The 18,408-nt window shown below is 40.7% G+C and overlaps 1 protein-coding gene across 6 annotated transcripts in view; it reads left to right on the plus strand.

Moving 5' to 3' along the window:
* BDNF (brain derived neurotrophic factor) overlaps window positions 1–18,408 on the plus strand; it is a 56,321-nt gene that overhangs the window by 20,534 nt on the left and 17,379 nt on the right. The window contains exon 1 of one of the 6 annotated variants that reach the window (XM_029957157.1): window positions 105–215. The exons of the other annotated variants lie outside the window; for them this stretch is intronic. The gene's annotated coding sequence lies outside the window, so the exon portion shown is untranslated. Of the gene's footprint in view, window positions 1–104; window positions 216–18,408 lie in introns of those variants that run through there. 6 annotated transcript variants of the gene reach the window in all.

The following is an 18,408-nucleotide window of genomic DNA, read 5'->3' on the forward strand; positions in this document are numbered from 1 at the left end:
GCGGGCTCCCGGGCGGGGCCGAGGAGGCGGCCCGGCGCGCCCCCCGCCTCCCCGGGAAGCTTTGATGAGACGCCTGAACTGCTGTTGCCACCGCTGCTGTGGGGCCGGCGGGCAGCGGCTCCGCGTCGGGGATCGGGACTGGGCGCTGGGGCCAGGAGCGAGATAACGATGTGACCCCTCCGCCGGGGAGCCGTGAGCTTTGTGTGGACCCCGAGGTAGGCGAGCAGGAGGCGTGGGGCTTGGCGCGGGAGCCGCCCGTCCGCGGGGGAAAGTTGGCTAGAGGGGACCCTGAAGTTGTGGGAAGAGGTCGGAACGCCTTTCCTCCCCTCCAGGAGGAAGGGGGACGTGGAGTTGCTCTAGCAGAGCTTTCTCCTCGCATCCCGCGGTCCCGAGGACAGCTCGGACTTCCGAGGGAGAGGGATCCTGGACAGCCCTGAAGTGGGGGAGAAAAAGCCTAGAGGAGGCACGGAGCTGCGCGGTGGGAACGGAGACGGCGCCCTGGCGATCCCCCGAAACCCTCCCCTAGCAGAGGCGGGGTCGTGAGAGAGATTTAGGGCGCCAGCTGTCGGGGGCCCTGACTGCGGTGACTGTATCCGAGCTAGGATAGGAATCCTTCCTCTGGGCTGGACGATCCCCGCGCAGATTGGGGGGGGAGGGGGGTCTCACTCTCTCAGCCCACACCGCCCCCTCGGGGCTCCAGCTGGGCTGCACTCGGTCACCTGCGGACTTACACGGGTCCAGTGCCAATATATCTTGGAAAACCTGACACACTCTTGCAGCTCGGACCTGAAAGGGGCTGCAGGACTCCGGAGCTAGCTGCGCTACAGCTCTCCCCATCCCGCGCCTCTCCCTTGGGGCACCTTCTAGGGAAGTACAGTTTTAACTCTCGGGGGTAGGGTGGGGTGTCTTTACTCGCGTATGCAAGTCGGGGATGCAAAAGCCGGGGAAAAGAATGGGTGAGCTGTGCCTGGAAAGAAGGAGATGAGGATTGGGCGTTTATACCCGACGGGGTGATTAGGAAAATTGTAGAGTGGGGGCACCCCCAGGGGAGAAAAACCTCGCGGCTGCTGGAGTAAACTGGAGTCGTGGTCGGAGGATGCGGGGGTGTGTGTGTGTGTGTGTGTGTGTGTGTGTGTGTGTGTGTGTGTTGGGGGTGGAGGATGCGGTGTGTGTGTGTGTTGGGGGTGGAGGATGCGGGGTGTGTGTGTGTGTGTGTGTGTGTGTTTTGGGGGTGGAGAGGGGTGGAGGGCCAGGAGTTGGGGGGCGAGGTGTAGTGGGGTAGGGAGATTGGTGCTAGGGAAGGTAGAGGGTGCCCTCTGCCGGCCAACCTACCCAGAGCAGCTGCTGGGGCCGGGAGGCTGGGGGTGGGGAGGCGGTAAGGGATGGCTTTTCGGGATCCCTTTGGGAGCTGGTAGGAGGGACTTGTGGAATGATGCTCAGACTCCCGACTCGGATGTATTTTGAGCCCCTTTTTGGCTCCAATGCACGTTTTCCTCGCACTGGAGGAGTTATGATGGGCTACGGTTGGTGGTGTGTTAGCTCTTCCTCGATATTATATTAGGGTCTTTCAGGCATCTTACACTTACTCTTCAATGTCAGCAGTAGCCAGTGAATACTTTTTGACAAGATGCAGGAATGTTCTTGGCCAGAAGCAAAGAGAATCATACTTACAAGTGTTTATTAATTCTCCTAGTACAGTTATCTCTTAAAGCAAACCAGTATCTAATTGGGAACTTTTTAAAAAACTATATATAAAATGTGTTATGCTATTAAATAAGGCTTTCAAACTGGTTCGACCTCTTGGAATATATCATTTCTCCATTTTTTATCAAAAAATCTATTTGTATATGTGTTTATTATAAGGTCAAGAGCCATTTTATTTAGTCTTAAAATTGTATACATGTTTTTACATTTTTATTTTTTGAGGTGTAGTTACAGACTTAGTTCTTGTAAACACAGGAACCCTCAATGTTTACCTCCAGCAACATTATTATTTTTAAGTTGTAGTTTCTGAGCTCCATGTTGTTACATGTAATAGATCACATCACACATTGCACTTAGAGATGGCAAAATTTTGGCCCTGGGACGAGCCTCCCTTTAAAACAGTCACTAACTCCTATTTTCTGATTTTGTAAACACCTTGCTTAACATTTTCCTTTCGTAGGTTTGCCTCTGGACTAGCAGCAGAGGTAAAAGCAAGGAAGAGACACTTGTTGAGATGTAGCCATGACTTTTACTGGAATTTAAAACACGCTGGTCACCATTACTGGAATTCCAGGGCCATAAAGTCGTTGTCTTTTTCTTCTACGTTATTTTGCAAAATGTGATAAATGTTGGTAAACACAGACCCGTATTAAGTATTTTGATAGGAGAATGTAGGTACAGCTATTTTAAGTTATTACAGAATGTTTTCTATTTATAAATGACATAAGCAGAAAGAAATGATTTCCAGATAAACAAGACTTACGTACATGTTTTGAAGCGTTAGAACATTGCATACACACTTAGACATCACATTTTTTAAAAACCAAAATAACGGCATAATTTTTCACATACTTTTGGAACCATTCATAACCTATTCAGGACTGAATTAGTAACTGGAAATCGTGTTTATTTTAAGGTGATATTTAAGGTCATTTAAGGTATAAATCAGGTCAACATTTGAGTATCCAAAAAAATAAAGCCTCAAGGAAATCTCTTGTAGGATGTCTTCTCAATAAGTGTAACTTTTAGTTTCGACCAAGAGGAACTAAGAAAATGATCAGTTGCCTAAAAAGCAAATGATTCATTTCTACTAGGCAAATTAATAGTCCAAATCTCACAATGGCCAAAGTGGGTTGGGGAGATGGTGTAACATAGCTGGTTCATTTTCAATGATCTGGAGGGGGAAATCCTTTAAATGCAAATTTCTAAAATCCTGGCTCAAAGTCTTTCGGTTTCCTGTTTAATAAGGGCACCATTAGAATGTAAGCTATTCCCTTCTTCCTGGAATCTTACTCTTCAGTAGTCAAAATGCAAATGATTGATAATCTCATTTCTTTCAGACATAAATAGCTCTGGTTTGGAGCTCAGCACACACAGCAGGCTGGGCACACCTACCTGATAATAGCAAAGAGCTCGGTTACTTTTTTTTTTTTTTTTTGCCTTTGTCTTTAAAACGTTCTGTAAATATTCGCCCCCACTTCCACCCCACCACCCCCAGAACACACCGAGCTCTATATTCTATATCCAGGTAGTGAATTTGTGGAATGTAACAGCCAGCAGCTTTGGGTCTCAATCATGGACTTAATCTTCTACTAAGCTTCAAGAATATTGAAGATGTACACAAAGGAAAGGTCATACGCATGCAGTTCATTGACATTTTAAGATTTAGGAAGTTCGTCCCGTAGTAGAGAGAACAATTTTAGATTTCGTGAATGGAAATAGCATGGAAAGTGTATGATAGCTAAATTCTGAATATTTTTTAAAATGAAAGGCACTCCCATTTCGATGTCCATAATATCGAATTCATTTTAATAGTTGAAACAATTTTCAACTGGCATCTCCTTGCATAGAAGATTGTAATTTGTGTGAGGGGGCCAGCCCAGCCAAATGCAAGTGAATCTGTCCCTTTAATAGGGTAATTGCTAACTTTTCTCAACTTGTTTTCAAACGATTGTTATGGAGCACTCAGTTTCCACTAATTGCAAAATTGCTGCTTAATTGAAGGACTCTCAGCCTTCTAGAGCAGCCATTCAGCCACTGGCAGGCTCTGTAATCTCAAGCTGTGAATTGCATTTTAAAGAGGGATGGAGAAGAGAATTCAGGGGAATTTTAGGTTTAAATGCTGGCTGTTCAGTGGAGGAAGAAATTTGAATGAGAATCACATTAAGTTGGGTTGTGATAACGTGTCTCTCCTAGAGTAAATAACAGACGAAGATGGGCTTCAAAGGTGAATGAGCAAACTTACTGGTTACCCTCTGCATCCATTTACTCTGTTCAGTGTGGAGTCATGTTAAGCAGTAAATGATGCTGGCAAATGAAATCCGTATGTCATCTGTATGTGGGGTTTAACCCTAGGAAACAGAGGAAAGCTTTGTGGTAGTTTTAAGTTAGGCATATGCATCCTCATAGTCCCTTTAAACCTCCACTTAAGGCATAGAATTGTTCAGTCCTAAATAGTTTTATACCTAAACGCACCTCTGGCTTTCCAGAACGCTTAAACTAAAGCTTTAGAAAAGTCATGGACCAAATGATTAAATATATGGAATCTTTCGGATGACATCATTCTGATGACAGACACAAAACAGTGACGCTCATTAATATATTGACTTTGAGAAACTTTTGGGGGTACAGGGATGGTAAGTGGGTGTGTTCCCTAAGTGGAAGAGGAAGGTGTTCTTATTTCCATAAAAAAAGCATATGCACATGGTCAGATAAGAAGCACAGAAGCTTTCATTTAAATGCGCGCACTCAAATTCAAGTTCAAACTCTGGGACACTTAACACCCTTGGCAAAACAAATCTGACCAAATAGGCTCCTTCCCCTGATGTCTCATTTTATACATTGTCTGAAGTTTGGGTTCCATTAAATGAATTAAGGGACTGGGTATGGGACCAGGAGAGTGACTAGGCGGAAGCGGAGTAAATTTACAAGCTTCAGTGACAGCCATAATAAAGCACAAGTTTATTTCCAAAGAGCCCAGAGAGTAGCAAATGTTATGCAGTTTTCCCCAAAGGTTCACTTGAAAGAAGTTTTCATTGGTTGTCATGGTAGTAATGTCCTGATTTTGAAAGCTCACAGAACCTAGTAGCTCTTAAATGTGCTTTCATCTTCATTCCTTTGGTCTGACTGAAGCTTTATGACCACCTTCTGTGTTTTTGACATGCTTTTGCGTATTTAGAGGGAGGAGGGCTGGCAAAGAAGATTCCTTAATTCCAAGACAATCTAACTAGGAAATATAAAATTATATGATTAAAAAGCACTTAACTTCAAACTGACTTATTAAAATAAAACTAGAAGACCACCTGTCATTTAATTACAACTAGTGTGTATAAAATTAAGATTTATATAATGGAAATTCAAAAAACGAAAACTGGTACTTTCAAGAAACTTAAACAACTTATCAAAAATTGAAGTAATAGTGCCACCTAGAGAACAAAATCACCAGCTTTACCAGCCAAATGACTTATTTGCCATATGAGCCATTTCTTTTAAGGCTACAGGTACTAGGATTTCCTTGCCACCCTGTTTGGGTTTGGTGAGTGTGGGTGGGGGGGTGGGGAGTGTAGGGGGTTATTATGCATTTGGGATTGAAGATGAGATTTTAAAACTGGAAGATCCACAACTCAACACATACATTAAGTCATTTTAGCATTTTAATATAGTGGCCAAATGTAGACTAGCTTGCCAAGCATAAAGACGGGCTTCCCCCCCAATATTATTTTCAAGATTATATATTGTAACATTGTATACAAAGGTCCTGATTTTATTCATTTGCTATAGGCAATTCATTGCACTTTCTGAGATACAGTAACACCAAGTAAATTGAGTGGAGAGATCTTAAGAATGTCTTTGATCCAAGATCCAATTTTAACTTTAATGATTTGAGAAGAATTCAGAGTAAAATAAAGGATCATGGATGTCACAAGACTTTAAACACCAAAAAAGTAAGGGGGAAAATAGACAAAGAGAAGGAAATTAGAAAAACTGCTTCAGCTTTAAAATAGATAAACATCTACATCTGAACCAGCACCAAAAAAAGGTAATGGAGCCAGAAGCCAATAATCATAACTAGGTTAAAATTCTTTGATGACAAAATATGTGTTCAATTCATTTTTGCATGCTCCCACAATACATCCAAAAAAGTGCTGGTAGCAGACGAGGCACTTTGACAAATAATGTTGAATGAACAAATCGATTGATTAATAGTTGCTTCACATTCTGACCAGCCAAGTAGACAATGACGATGCTTCATAACTACAGAAAATTGCTTGTTTGTTTTGCTGGCAGAGAAGCAGAAGTTGGAAGAAATAAGTGTAATGTTATTTTTTTCCTAGTACCTGTTGTTGGATGTCTTTTAGTTGGCTTAGTTTTGAAATTTCTTATGCACAATTTGATTCATTCATAAAATTATCTTGTTTGGAATGTATGAAACGTTGAGAGTTGATTTAGATGGTAGCAACTATAAGCTTACTGGTGGATTTTCATTTAAATGTTTTCCAAGTTTTGGTTGGCAGTTATTGTGCTTTCGGGGGATGGAAAATAATACATTTTCTGGCTTTTTGATTTTTGTTTTTGTTTTGGTGGGCGGATACAGCATATGTTAAATTAGTGCCAACTTCTGGGAAGCAGATAACCCAAGAAAGACATATCGTATGTACTTTGTGTCATCCATAGGAACAATTGGGCGCAGAAAACTTTATTTTTCAGGAAATAAAGTAAGGAAAAGATACAGAAAGGAGGACGAAAAAGGAAACTCACCCCATATAATTTTTGCCACATAAGATTTGGTCTAATCAGTCTTGGTTTTAGAGCTGCTAGCTTCAGGATTTGCCGCCTTTTCTGATGTTCTTTCTTCCTCCCTGTGCTTTTGAAAACTGAAGCTATGCCCAACTTGAAACAAGTTTCTCTCTCTTTTCACATGTTTGTTTATTTCTTGAGTTACAGGGAGGGTTTTAAAACACAGATACGTTTCTTTTACATCTTACAGAGTCTGAAGGTCAAAAAATTTGCTTCCCGCTGCTAGAAGGGATGCTTGGCAGGGTCCCAGGTCACATTCCTAGACCAGACTGTCAAAGGTGTTCTCTCTTTTGCAACACTGGGAAAGTACATCCAGCATTATCTTAAAAGCACAGATGATATGTTTATCATATGGAAACACAAAGCCAGCAGACATTCTGTTGAATCATAAAATCTAGATCATTTACATTTACTTAGATATGAACTAGTATGATTCGGTTACAATCAATTGTATAAATATAAGTTAGAATAGGGAGTTGTGAAAAGGTTTTGGGGGATGACTTACCAGACGATGGAAAGGAAGTCTAGATGTTTGAAATAATCACAGGCTTCAGTGTGAGTGAGTGGGGTGACTACAGGCAGTAAACAGACCTACTGCAGTTTTGGTCTACACTCGCCCAAGTATAATACCGAATGGGGAAGCTAATAATTCTCCACTTTTTAGATAGGCTATATATACATATATTACCTTCAAGGAGCTGAAATTACTTTACTTTTTAATTTTTGTTTTTTAAATACTTATTTTGCATGTGGGCAGAGCATACAGGTGTGCACAAGCAGGAGAGGGGCAGAGAGAGAAAGAGAGAGAGAGAGAGAGAGGGAAAGACAATCCCAAGCAGGCTCCGAGCTGTCAGTGCAGAGCCTGGCATGAGGCTGGATCCCACAAACTGTGAGATCCTGACCTGAGCCGAAATCACGACTCAGACACTTAACCTACTGAACCACCCAGTCGCCCCCCTTAAATTGCTTTAGTATGCTTTAGAAATCATGTTGATACAAATACACAGGGCATTTGAAATCCTTCCATGAGAGGGATGATTGAGGGCATTTGGAATGGGTGGCTGGGGACAGAAAAACTTAGGCCAGAATTGCAAATGGTTTTTGGTCTTTCCTAGCAACTCCCATCACATGATTCCAGCTACCTGGTATGCTGGCTTAAGAGTTCTGAAGCTGTCCAGGCTTAAAGAGAAAGAATGTTCTAACGTCTAATACCCGCATGGCTAGGGGATTAGTGAGTGGCAACACGTGTGATCATGTTTTTGACATCCCTATTTCAGAACAGTCTTCACATTTGGAGGAGGGAGAGGATTTGTTTTGTGTTGCCCCAGAGAGCAGGCCTAGGACCAGCAATACAAATGTTGGTACCCTAGGTAGTATCTAGAAGTATTTTCAGTTCGATTTAATCAGCAAATATTGATGCTGACTGAATACAGAGGTACTTCATCAGGGAGACTTACCATCTAACAAAAGAAGAGGCTTTTTATGGATGTGGTCAGTTTCCTGTTACAGATGTTTAAATGGAAGCTGAAAACCTTTTAGAAAGGATGTCTGGTAATGTGGGAGGTTGGAGTTTGGTATATGGGATCTTGAAGTACCTTTGTGCTCCTAAGTTTTTTGGATACATTGATCCTATCATGAAGTGTGCTCCCTATTTTTAGTCCACATACTATCCTAATAATGACAATTATATATCTTAGTGTTTGAATCCTCTATCTTTGCAGTTTTGTAAATTGAATATCAGAAGTGCTGCACTTTTACTTTTTCCATACTTACATATGGATTCCCAAAAGTAGTTACTTTCCTTTGGATCCGATTAAGTAGAATGTTTCTAAAAAGAGGCCCGATCAGATTCATATACCTAAAATGCTTAAGAAATTAACTTTTGACATTTGATTTTCTAGAGGAGTTTAACAGCTGAACTAAAAAACCCTTCTCAATATTTTTATTATTAACTTATTTTCCTCTTGTGTAATCAGAGATTAACCAATATGGATATGTTATTTTTTTTAATATTTATTCATTTATTTTTTAAATATTTATTCACTTAGACAGAGTGTGAGCAGGGTAGGGGCAGAGAGAGAGGGAGACACAGAATTCTAAGCAGACTCCAGGCTCTGAGCTGTCAACACAGAGCCTGACATGGGACCCAGCCCATGAGCCTCGAGATCATGATGTGAGCCTAAGTCGGATGCTCAATTGACTGAGCCACTCAGGCACCCCTGGATATGTCATTATAATGCAAGTTTAGACCACGGGTGTGCACAGCTCACTCCAATACTCGTGAATATTTATTTTTATTAAAAAAATGTTTAAGTCTATTTTTGCAAGAGAGACAGAGCACAAATCGGGGAGGGGCAGAGAGGGGGAGACCTAGAATCTGAAGCAGGCTTCAAGCTCTAAGCTGTCAGCACAGAGCACAATGTGGGGCTTGAATCCACGAACCATGAGATCATGAGCTGAACCAACCTCGGAGGCATAAACCAACTGTCCCAGGTGCCCTGTGAATATTTATTTTTATGATTGAGCTCTCAGACTGCCTTCAAGTATTCATAGTCAATGTATCAGGCAGTTTACTATTTACGTCCCATTTAGGATACCACATATTTTATAGTTTATGTTGCTGCATGAATGTTGTCTCCTGTTTGAATGCTCTTCTTTTAAAGAAGAAAAAGTGTCATATACAGGGAATGATTATTTTACTCATTAATTCACCAAGCATTAATTGAGTGCCCGGTGGGTGCCAGGCACTGGGCTAGGTAGGGTTTCTTTTCCCTGTATGGAACCATCCCTCCTTAGGTGCTACTTGATAAGGAACTTCTTTGATTTTCTCCTAGAGCCTTATCTCTTCATATACTTGCTTCAAAAGAGGCCTGGTCTTTAGAAAGAAAAAAATCTGCTGAGCAAATTCTCTGCTTTTCTGTCCGTACTGTATTTGCCAGCCATGGGCTGTAACATGTGGCACTAACTTATTTCTCTCTTTTTTTAATTTATTTTTTTTAATTTTTCTTTTTGCTTTTAAATAAATTTTTATTATAACATACGCAGAAAAGAGTGCATGAATCCTAATGTACATGAACATAACCAAAGAGCTAGAATGTTACTTGCACACAGTAACATCTTTCATGTCCTCAATCCAGAGGTCACCATTATTCTAATAAACTATAAACCCGTGTTGTCTATTTTTGAACTTTGTATAACTTGATTCACAATAGTATATTCTATTTCATGCAGCTCTTTTTTTTACTCAGTTATTTTTGTGAAAATCATTTATATCATTAGCTATAACAAAAGTCTGTAGGTTTTAAATTACTGTATAATATTACTGTTGTTAAATTCTCCAGTTATAGTCCTAATGATAGCTTTTGAAGTTGTTTCCATGCGTTGAATAATACAAATAATGCTATGAAAATTTCTATTCATGACTTTCTGTTGTACCTGAAATTACATTTTTTTGGCTCTATATCCATAAATAAAGTATCTGCATCATAGGTGATGTGCATTTTAATCCACTGTTTTTTAATAAATTTTATTGTTTACAAGAATATCCAGTAATTAAGATTACACGATCATAAGCCAAAGTTAATTACAAGTTTTATTGTTCTTTTCTCCCCCTTGTACTCATCTTGCCAGTTGATCTATAGATAGACAAGAAACAGTGTAGAGAAGCAGGCTGTAAAGAAGTGAAAGATAGCTGATTAATCTGGGTAAAGTAGAGAATACTTTTCAAAAAAGTATATAGAAATGAGATGAGAAAACTAGTTTACTGTTATATTTTTAAGGCCTTGAGTGCTTGCTAAATTAAATACTTTGACATATGCCAGCTAACTTATTTCTCTTTTAAGAGTTGATCATTTTGGGGGCGCCTGGGTGGCTCAATCAGTTAAGCATCTGACTCTTGATCTTGGCTCAGGTCATGATCTCATGGGTCGTGAGTTTGAGCCCTGCATCAGGTCGGGCTCTGCACTGTCAGGGAGGAGCTTGCTTGGAATTCTGTCTTTCTCTCTGCCCCTAACCTACTCATGTGCTCACCCACGCGTGCCTGTTTGCTCTCTCGGTAAATAAATAAACTTAAAATATTTTTTTTAAATGATCTTTTGATTACTGGATGTTTTAGGTGTCATTTTATATCCAAATGAAGATAAAAATGCTTGGTGTATGTTGTCTGAAACATTTTGCTATTTGAGGGCATTTCATGAGGAGCGCTTTGTACTTGATGCTGGTAGAAGCCACAGTGGAAGAGCTTCTGAACCAAAGATGGGGGTTCATTTCCACTGACTTTATGATGGATTTTTTCCCCTTACATATGAAGACATGTTTGGGCCTCTTAGTATTCAGGAATGTGTCTTTCATTTGACAGTGTTTATAAATGCTATATGTTTTCCCCCGAAGAAACTGCAGTTTTTGAGAAAGCTTGCATTTACTAGAAGCTGGTTTCATGATTATGCTGAGCAAGGAAAAGAGAAAAATCAGTTTAGTGAACACAATCTTGCCTTTAAACATTAGTCAGTAACATTTTAAATTTAGTAATGTCTCTTTAGAGTTTACTAAAAACCGCTTTTCAATCCATCGAATCTCCTTTCACGGTGGAGTTAGGAGGTGTTTTTGCTCAAATATGTGGTAGAAGTGAGAGTCCATATGTGGTGTTCATGGATCCTGTAAATACGCCAATATAACTCAGAGCAGTGTGGCGTCAGCAACTCAAAGAAATGTGTAACCTCTCGGTAGAAAACAAGGAAGCAAATTTTCACATGGTTCTTCTGTGACTCTCATTAAAATCAGGAAGTGGATCAAAAAGTGGTAATAGGTCCCATTTGCCTTGAGTACCAAAGTGTGGCCACGCTGCCAGCCTTCTCGTTCACTCCTGAGCAGGCCAGGGAGAATAAGCAGTGGATAAATAGTGCCAGAGAACGCTCCTTTCTTTGTGTTTTGAGACAAACTCAGAGGGCTAGACACATGCCACTAACCTCAGAATTAGTGGTATAAACATAAATAAGTAAATTGTAGTACTGGCCCCTCCCCCCCCCCAAGAAAATCGTATATGGAACCTAAACATATCAAACAAAAGCAAGCAGTACTGTTCTAGTTGAACTACAGCGTTGGGGTCCCGTCCCTTTGACCTCAGTTTTGTTCCTTGCAAGAAAGAGGCCCCTTGACACTCTGCTCTGCCCAGCCCAGTTAGAAAACTACTTTTCTAGATAAAAGTCGACAGGTAGAGATGTCAGAGTCCTCCATGTTCCTCCTTTCTCATGTAATGACTGCCCTTCTCCTCATGCCTTGGCCATTGCAGTGTAATTACAGTTATTTTCACCGGCTTGTTCCAGTATTCACAAATGAAACTTGGTAAAGGAGATACTTCTACATGAAATGTTTCCCATTGCATAATTTTTAGAAATAATCATAGGTGCATAACAGTTGGGAAAGCAATGAAGAACAACCTTAACTTAAACATTTTAGTAGCCATTAGAATGTATCATGTTTTTATATTTTTAAATATTTTAATGTTTATTTTTGAGAGAGAGAGCGAGCAAACATGCGTGAGCAGGGGAGGGACAGAGAAAGATGGAGACAAAAGATCCAAAGCAGCCTCCAGGATCTGAGCTGTCAGCACAGAGCCTGACGTGGGGCTTGAACCCACAAACCAGGAGACCATGACCTGAGCCGAAGTCAGATGCTTAACTGACAGAATCACCCAGGTGCCCCTAGAATTTATCATTACTAACATATTTTAAACTGCTTTTCCTATAAAATAACGAATGTATTTTTGCTGATTTTCACATTCCTGACAATGACTTTCTTAAAACTTGGAAGCCTGTTTTCTTACAGAGCCTCTGACTGTTCTTCAGAGTCAGTCTCGTGTAAAACTCTAGGGGAATCCTCACCATTGCTATTCCAAGCAGTATTAGAGGCTATGAAAACTTGCCCTAGTGCTGTAAGCACTGGGACTAGAAACCAAGTTCTGTTAGTTTGTCATCACTAACGTTCCCACATGATTTTCTTGGCTAAAGTCATAGGTAGACAAGGCTGCACACTTCAGTAATAATCTGGTCCAAAATCTTGTTTCATGTTTTAAAAATGCATTCACATATCTCATTCCATTTGATCCTACAAATAACTCTTTGAAAAAGATTGAGCAGTCATTATTCCCAGATAACAGATGAGGAAACTGAAGCTCAGAGGAGCTAAATAACATGATCCCAGCTGCACAGCTATAGAACCAGAGCAAGGATTACAACTCCGTGACTTCCTCTAACCTAGCCCTTTTACCATCACTGGCTGTTGACAACCATAACCTTACAGTATTCAGGTAAGAAGCCATACTTCGTCCTTGACACATTAATATGAATGTCTGGCACCTTGACACATTAATATGAATGTCTGGCACGGGTGTAGGCCAAAATCATCACCCTGGCCTGGTGTCCACTGTGCAGAGCAGAGATTGGTGACCTTCTGTGTGCCAAGGAGGAAAATGATGATGGAAAAGAATTTTAAAATATTTCTTTTAAAAAGGTTTTAAATTTAGTTGCCTTTTTTTAAAAGAAGAAAAGCTCTTGAAAAGAGAGAAGCAAAATATATGATTTTTGATGTCTTGTTCTTTGAGCTTCTTTGTTAAAATTTTACTTAAAGCTGACGATCCTTGTAAGTGAACCATTGGAGAACATAACACAGAGTGGGCTTCCCAAACATAGTGATCCATCAAAATTACCTTTGAAGCTGAAAAAGCAGATATCAGGTGCTAGTCTGTGAGATTTGTAGGTTTGAGACAGAACCCAGACATATATTTAGAAACTTCCACAGGTGGTTAACGATGTGCAGGAAAGTTTAAGAATTGCTGAACTAAAAGGCAAATAATTTAATATCCCGTGATTTAGAGAGACTTATCATTTACTTCGTTGTCCAAATACGTGGATTAGTGCATGGTTAGGAGGGATTTACAGCCTTGTAAATAATCAGAAGTTCAGAGGCTTTGAGATGGGAGTCCTGTTGAAGATATTTTCTGACTTGAAAGATATTTTCTCAGAAACTTCCATATGAGAGCAGAAGACCTGGGACAGTATTCCCCAGCCCAGTGATAAAGTTGGATTCCACTTACTAGAAGTCTGACCTTGTATGCATTATTTCAACTCTCTGCCTCACCTCTCACAGGGTAGTGGTAGGGATTAAATGTGTTAACACTCATAAAGTGCTTAGAACGGTGCTTGGCATGGTAAGTGCTTAATGAATTCCAGTCACTGTTGTTACTGTTGACACTTTCCAACCCTAAATAACACCATTTATGACTTATTTACAACCTTATTAACATGCTTCCCGCCTAAATTTGCTACACTTTGTACCAAAGTTGACAAGACCAAGACTGTTCTGCTGTAATCTTTGGAGTCTTAATTTGTTTGTTCGTGACTCTCTTTATCTAAATCCTACTCATTCTTCAAGACCTAGCTGGAAGGATGGAGTTGGATTCTAGGTCCACCACTGACTGGAGCTATGATCTTGGACAAGTTGCTTAAATTTTCCATGCCTTGAGTAATATTGAGGGAGGTACTTTCCCTTACCCTGCAATTTCCACAAGGGCATCTGCTTCCTAAAATGCAAAACAGAAGAGTTTAGATTAGAGGATCATTCTGGGTCCTTCTCTTGTCCCCATTACTTGCTCCTTTCTGTGAGAAGCAGTTAATCTGATTGATGGGACCTTACTAAATCTGTTCTCTACTGGAGTGTCTCCAGTGTGTAAACCAAAGCAACAGACTGCTACCATAAATCGAACCCACCGCTCCCTTGCTCTGTGGGACCACCACATCCGAATTTGTAGGTTCTCGGTGTTCTAGCCATCATGCAGTAAGCAATGCATGCAGGGCTGGCTTCCTGCAGGCCCTGCCAAGCCTCTGCCCTCTCAGTTCTCATTTTTCTGCCTTTAACCCTGTGGGTCCCAAGGCCTTGATTTGAGACAATAGGAAATAGATCCCACCATGTTTTCTAACCCAGCTTTGCTAACGTGACTGTATTTTGATTCCCACTTGGAAGCATGTTTCTATTCTGTTCTCAATTCAGAATCCCAAAGGGAGGAAGTATGGTTACCCTTTATGTACTAATAAGTAGGAAGTTGAATAAGTGGTAATGTTTTTCACAGTTGAATGAGATAGGGTCCTTTCCCCAAAACAGCTGTCTTATCAATTAGCTTTTTTTTTCCCCCATGTATTTTAGTCTTTTTAAATTTTTATTTTAATTCCGGTCAGTTAACATACAGTATTATATTAGTTTCAGGTATACAGTATAGTGATTCAACAACCTAGTACTTTAGTCTTAATTCTACAATTAAAATCATAAAGCCTTTGAAAGCAAAAAATGTGTGTCCTACATTGTCTTAGTTTCCACAGCACGTGGCTGATTGATGGACATATACATTGTAGGTGGCGCCAGAGGCACTTACTAAGTCAACATTTCTTTCCCACACGGAAAAGAAAAAGGCTTCAGCATTGTCATGTTCAGCTAGAAAAGTACTATGAATGAGAAATCGTTTCTAGGAAGTAGCCATATATGAGTTTTGATTTCCAGCTTACATGCTCCAAAAGCATAACAACATTGAACTCTTTATGGGTACTTTTCTTGCTTTATGTCTCGTAGGTAATAGAGGTTAAATAGGTCAGATAATGTAATCTTTTGTCTACGCAATATGATCTACATGGACCAAAACCCTGGGGCAATAGCCTCCTCTTCTCAGTCCCGCTCCCCCCTACCCTGTTCATTCCCTCTTTTGAGACTGCTCTTGGGCACATGTCAATGACAGCATATTCTCCATTGAACTCTAGTTGTTGATTTAATATGAGTCTAATCTATTCCTCATCCCCTCTCTAGCAGTGAGGTCCCCAAAGGCAGGGATTCTGGATTCTGTCTCATTCATCTTGGTGTCCCGGGCATCTGTGCTCAGAGACTGTTAAGTTAGATAACAAAAGGCTAAAAAGCAAATTTTAGGAGAAGATTAAGTCACAGTTCTCCTAAGCTGTGAGTTTAACACATTGACCCCAATGAAAGGCTTTCAAGGATAACCCAACTGCAGAATGGTGGGTGACCTTGGTGCCTCTGAAGGGAGAAAAGGCAGACATGGAGCTTTCAAAATATTTGTGGGGGTTTTTCCTCATGGAATAATCATGGTCTACCACTGAGTTTTCTTCCCGTGAGGGATGACAGAAACACAGCTGGTTATGACCTTTTGCTTCAATGATATGACCAGAGTTCAGCGGATGAAACATGAGCATGAATCCCTGACTCTGAATGTACACCTTGGAGGTGTCAGCTCATTAACATTTTTAAAGAACTGTTTTTGATCTTGTGAACCTCTAATTGATTAACTGTAAAACTGACCACTTAGGGTAACACTGAAACACTTCCTTGAAAGCTATTGACTGCTGATCTCTGATCCATAGATCTCTGATTTTCTTGTTTTACTTAAAAGTCAGTGAGTTTAAAGTTAGCATTCAGTCACTTGAGGACTCCATTAGGAGTTACCAAGTTGAGGGGCTCCTGGCTGGCTCAGTCATTAGAGCATTTGACTCTTGATCTTGGGGTCATGAGTTCAAGCCCTATGTTGGGCATAGAGCTTAATTACGAAAAGTAGGAATTCCTAAGGTGATTATTTCCACTTTATGTGAAGCAGCCTCAAATTATTTTCCTTAAGTAACGTATGTCTAAAGTCAGTTTCTATTAACCTTTGCTGAATAAATAAATGAATCATTAACTAAAATGTACATAATGTATTCTTATTCTTAATCAGAGACAGTTTAAGGCTGTCATGCCAGAAGAGACTGACTTGAAATAATATAGGTTAGTAAGGCTACTAGAGAAATTTCTGTAAAGAATCATGGTCTGCTGTGAAACAAAGCTGGAGGTGCGAGGACATTGTATTTGACTCAAAGAGGCATTGCAGCTTCACAGAATGGCCTGAAGTCAAGATCCATTTCATTACGAGGTGGTCCCAGATTGCACCGCACCATTTAGACTGCTAAGACCCAGCTGGAACTAGGCTTCCTGCACAGGGTCTGTCTCAAATAGAAGAGTTCTTTGCTGGGGCACCTGGGTGGCTTAGTCAGTTGAGCCTCTGACTTAGGCTCAGGTCATGATCTCATGGTTTGTGAGTCTGAGCCCCACATTGGGCTCTGTGCTGACAGCTAGCTCAGAGCCTGGAGCCTGTTTTGGATTCTGTGTGTTTCTCTTTCTCTCTGTCCCTCCCCAGTTCATGCTCTGTCTCTTTGTCTCTCAAAAGTAAATAAATGTAAAAATTAAAAAAATAAATTAATTAAAATGAAAATTTTAAAAATTTAAAAATTTAAAAAAAAAAAAGAAGAATTCTTTGCTTTCTTTCTTCTGAGTTCCATACAGCTTTCTGGTTTGTCACTAGGCTCTAGGTAGCTGTACCAAGTACAGCACCTCCAGTGAACTTCCTTCTGCACTTCAGGAGGGTGTAGAAAGCCACCCTTGAGTTTTCATGATGAGTTTAGTGTTGTGGTGTAGCTTTGACCATCCGTTTAATGGGAGATCTGCTTTCCAGATGACTGTACATATGGAGATGAGAAGCTTTTTATTTATTTATTTATTTTTTGTCTTTTTTGCCTTTTTTTAAAAGCATGGCTTTTCATTCAGTTTCTAAATTTGGGGTAAAAAGGTCCCCTAGGGAGTGTTTTCAGAAGTGTTTGAAGTTTGCATCTGATTTTGGAGGAAAGTTGGAGACCTACCTGTGTGTGACAGGCACCTGTCCCCACATCCACCTGTCCCACTAGGGATAAGGGCCATTCTTTTGGATCATTCATTCAACATTGATCTTTCCTTTTGTATACTCAAGTCTGTGGTCTTAAAATTCCCCCCCATATATGTCATGTCTCCCTAACTTCCTTGTTAGGCTTATGGAATTTGCAGTATATGTATTTGCAGATGACCACATATGGAGTCATTTGACCACATGTCTTCCTCTTCAAGTCTGTCTTTGTCAGCCCGCTCTTGTTTTCTATTTACATCTTGAGACTTTTTTGGAGATTTCCTCTCCCCTCTACCATCTCAGGGTCTCAGAGATTCTTGGCAGTCAGTCTTGTTCCCCTTGTATGTTTGTCTGTGGTCAGTCACCCCTCAGGCTGGTGCTGTGTTCAACAACATTTCTTTGTACAATTGCTCTTTACGGTTTATAAAACCCCTTTCCATGTGTTGATGATACTTGGCATGATGCTGTGAGTCAGGCTGGGTGAGATTCCTTATCTTCCTCATATCACAGAGCTGAGGCAGCAGGGTGCTTCGAGATTCATAGGAATTCAGGGACCTTCAAGGTCCATGAAGATTTACCCATGAATTAGCCCAGTTTGTCGGTTAAAAAGTGGCCAATTCTCAGACATTTCATGGGACCAACTTAATAACAGATGGGAAGGCAGGCCCAGAAGTCAGCTCTTCATTCCCCCACCCTAGGGACTGTCCTCTATACCCAACTGTCCCACCTTGTACTGGTTTCTTCCAGGAAATGTCCCAGAAATTGAGATGGCATTCAAGGGACTTCTTGATTCTTAGTCACTACTGGGACATAGCAAAGGAACTAGTGTCAATGTCTTGAGTGCCTGTTGCACCCAAGCAGGGTAGGAGAGTCATTGGTGTCAAAAGTGAAGCCACTGGGTTAAACTTATTTAAAAATGTGGTTAGTTTTAATTTTATTTTTTTAAAAATGTTTGTTTACTTATTTTGAGAGAGTGAGAGAAAGCATGCGGGAGAGGGGCAGGGGGGTACGGGGGGAGAAAAATCCCAAGTAGACTCCATGCCATCAGCACAGAGCCTAACAAGAGACTTGATTCCAGAAACCATGAAATCATGACCTGAGCTGAAATTGAAAGTTGGACACTCAACCAACTGAAGTGCCCAGGTGCCCCTAATTTAATTTTTTGA

The sequence above is a fragment of the Suricata suricatta genome, chromosome 11, assembly GCF_006229205.1.
Source record: "Suricata suricatta isolate VVHF042 chromosome 11, meerkat_22Aug2017_6uvM2_HiC, whole genome shotgun sequence".
Classification (NCBI taxonomy): Eukaryota; Metazoa; Chordata; class Mammalia; order Carnivora; family Herpestidae; genus Suricata; species Suricata suricatta.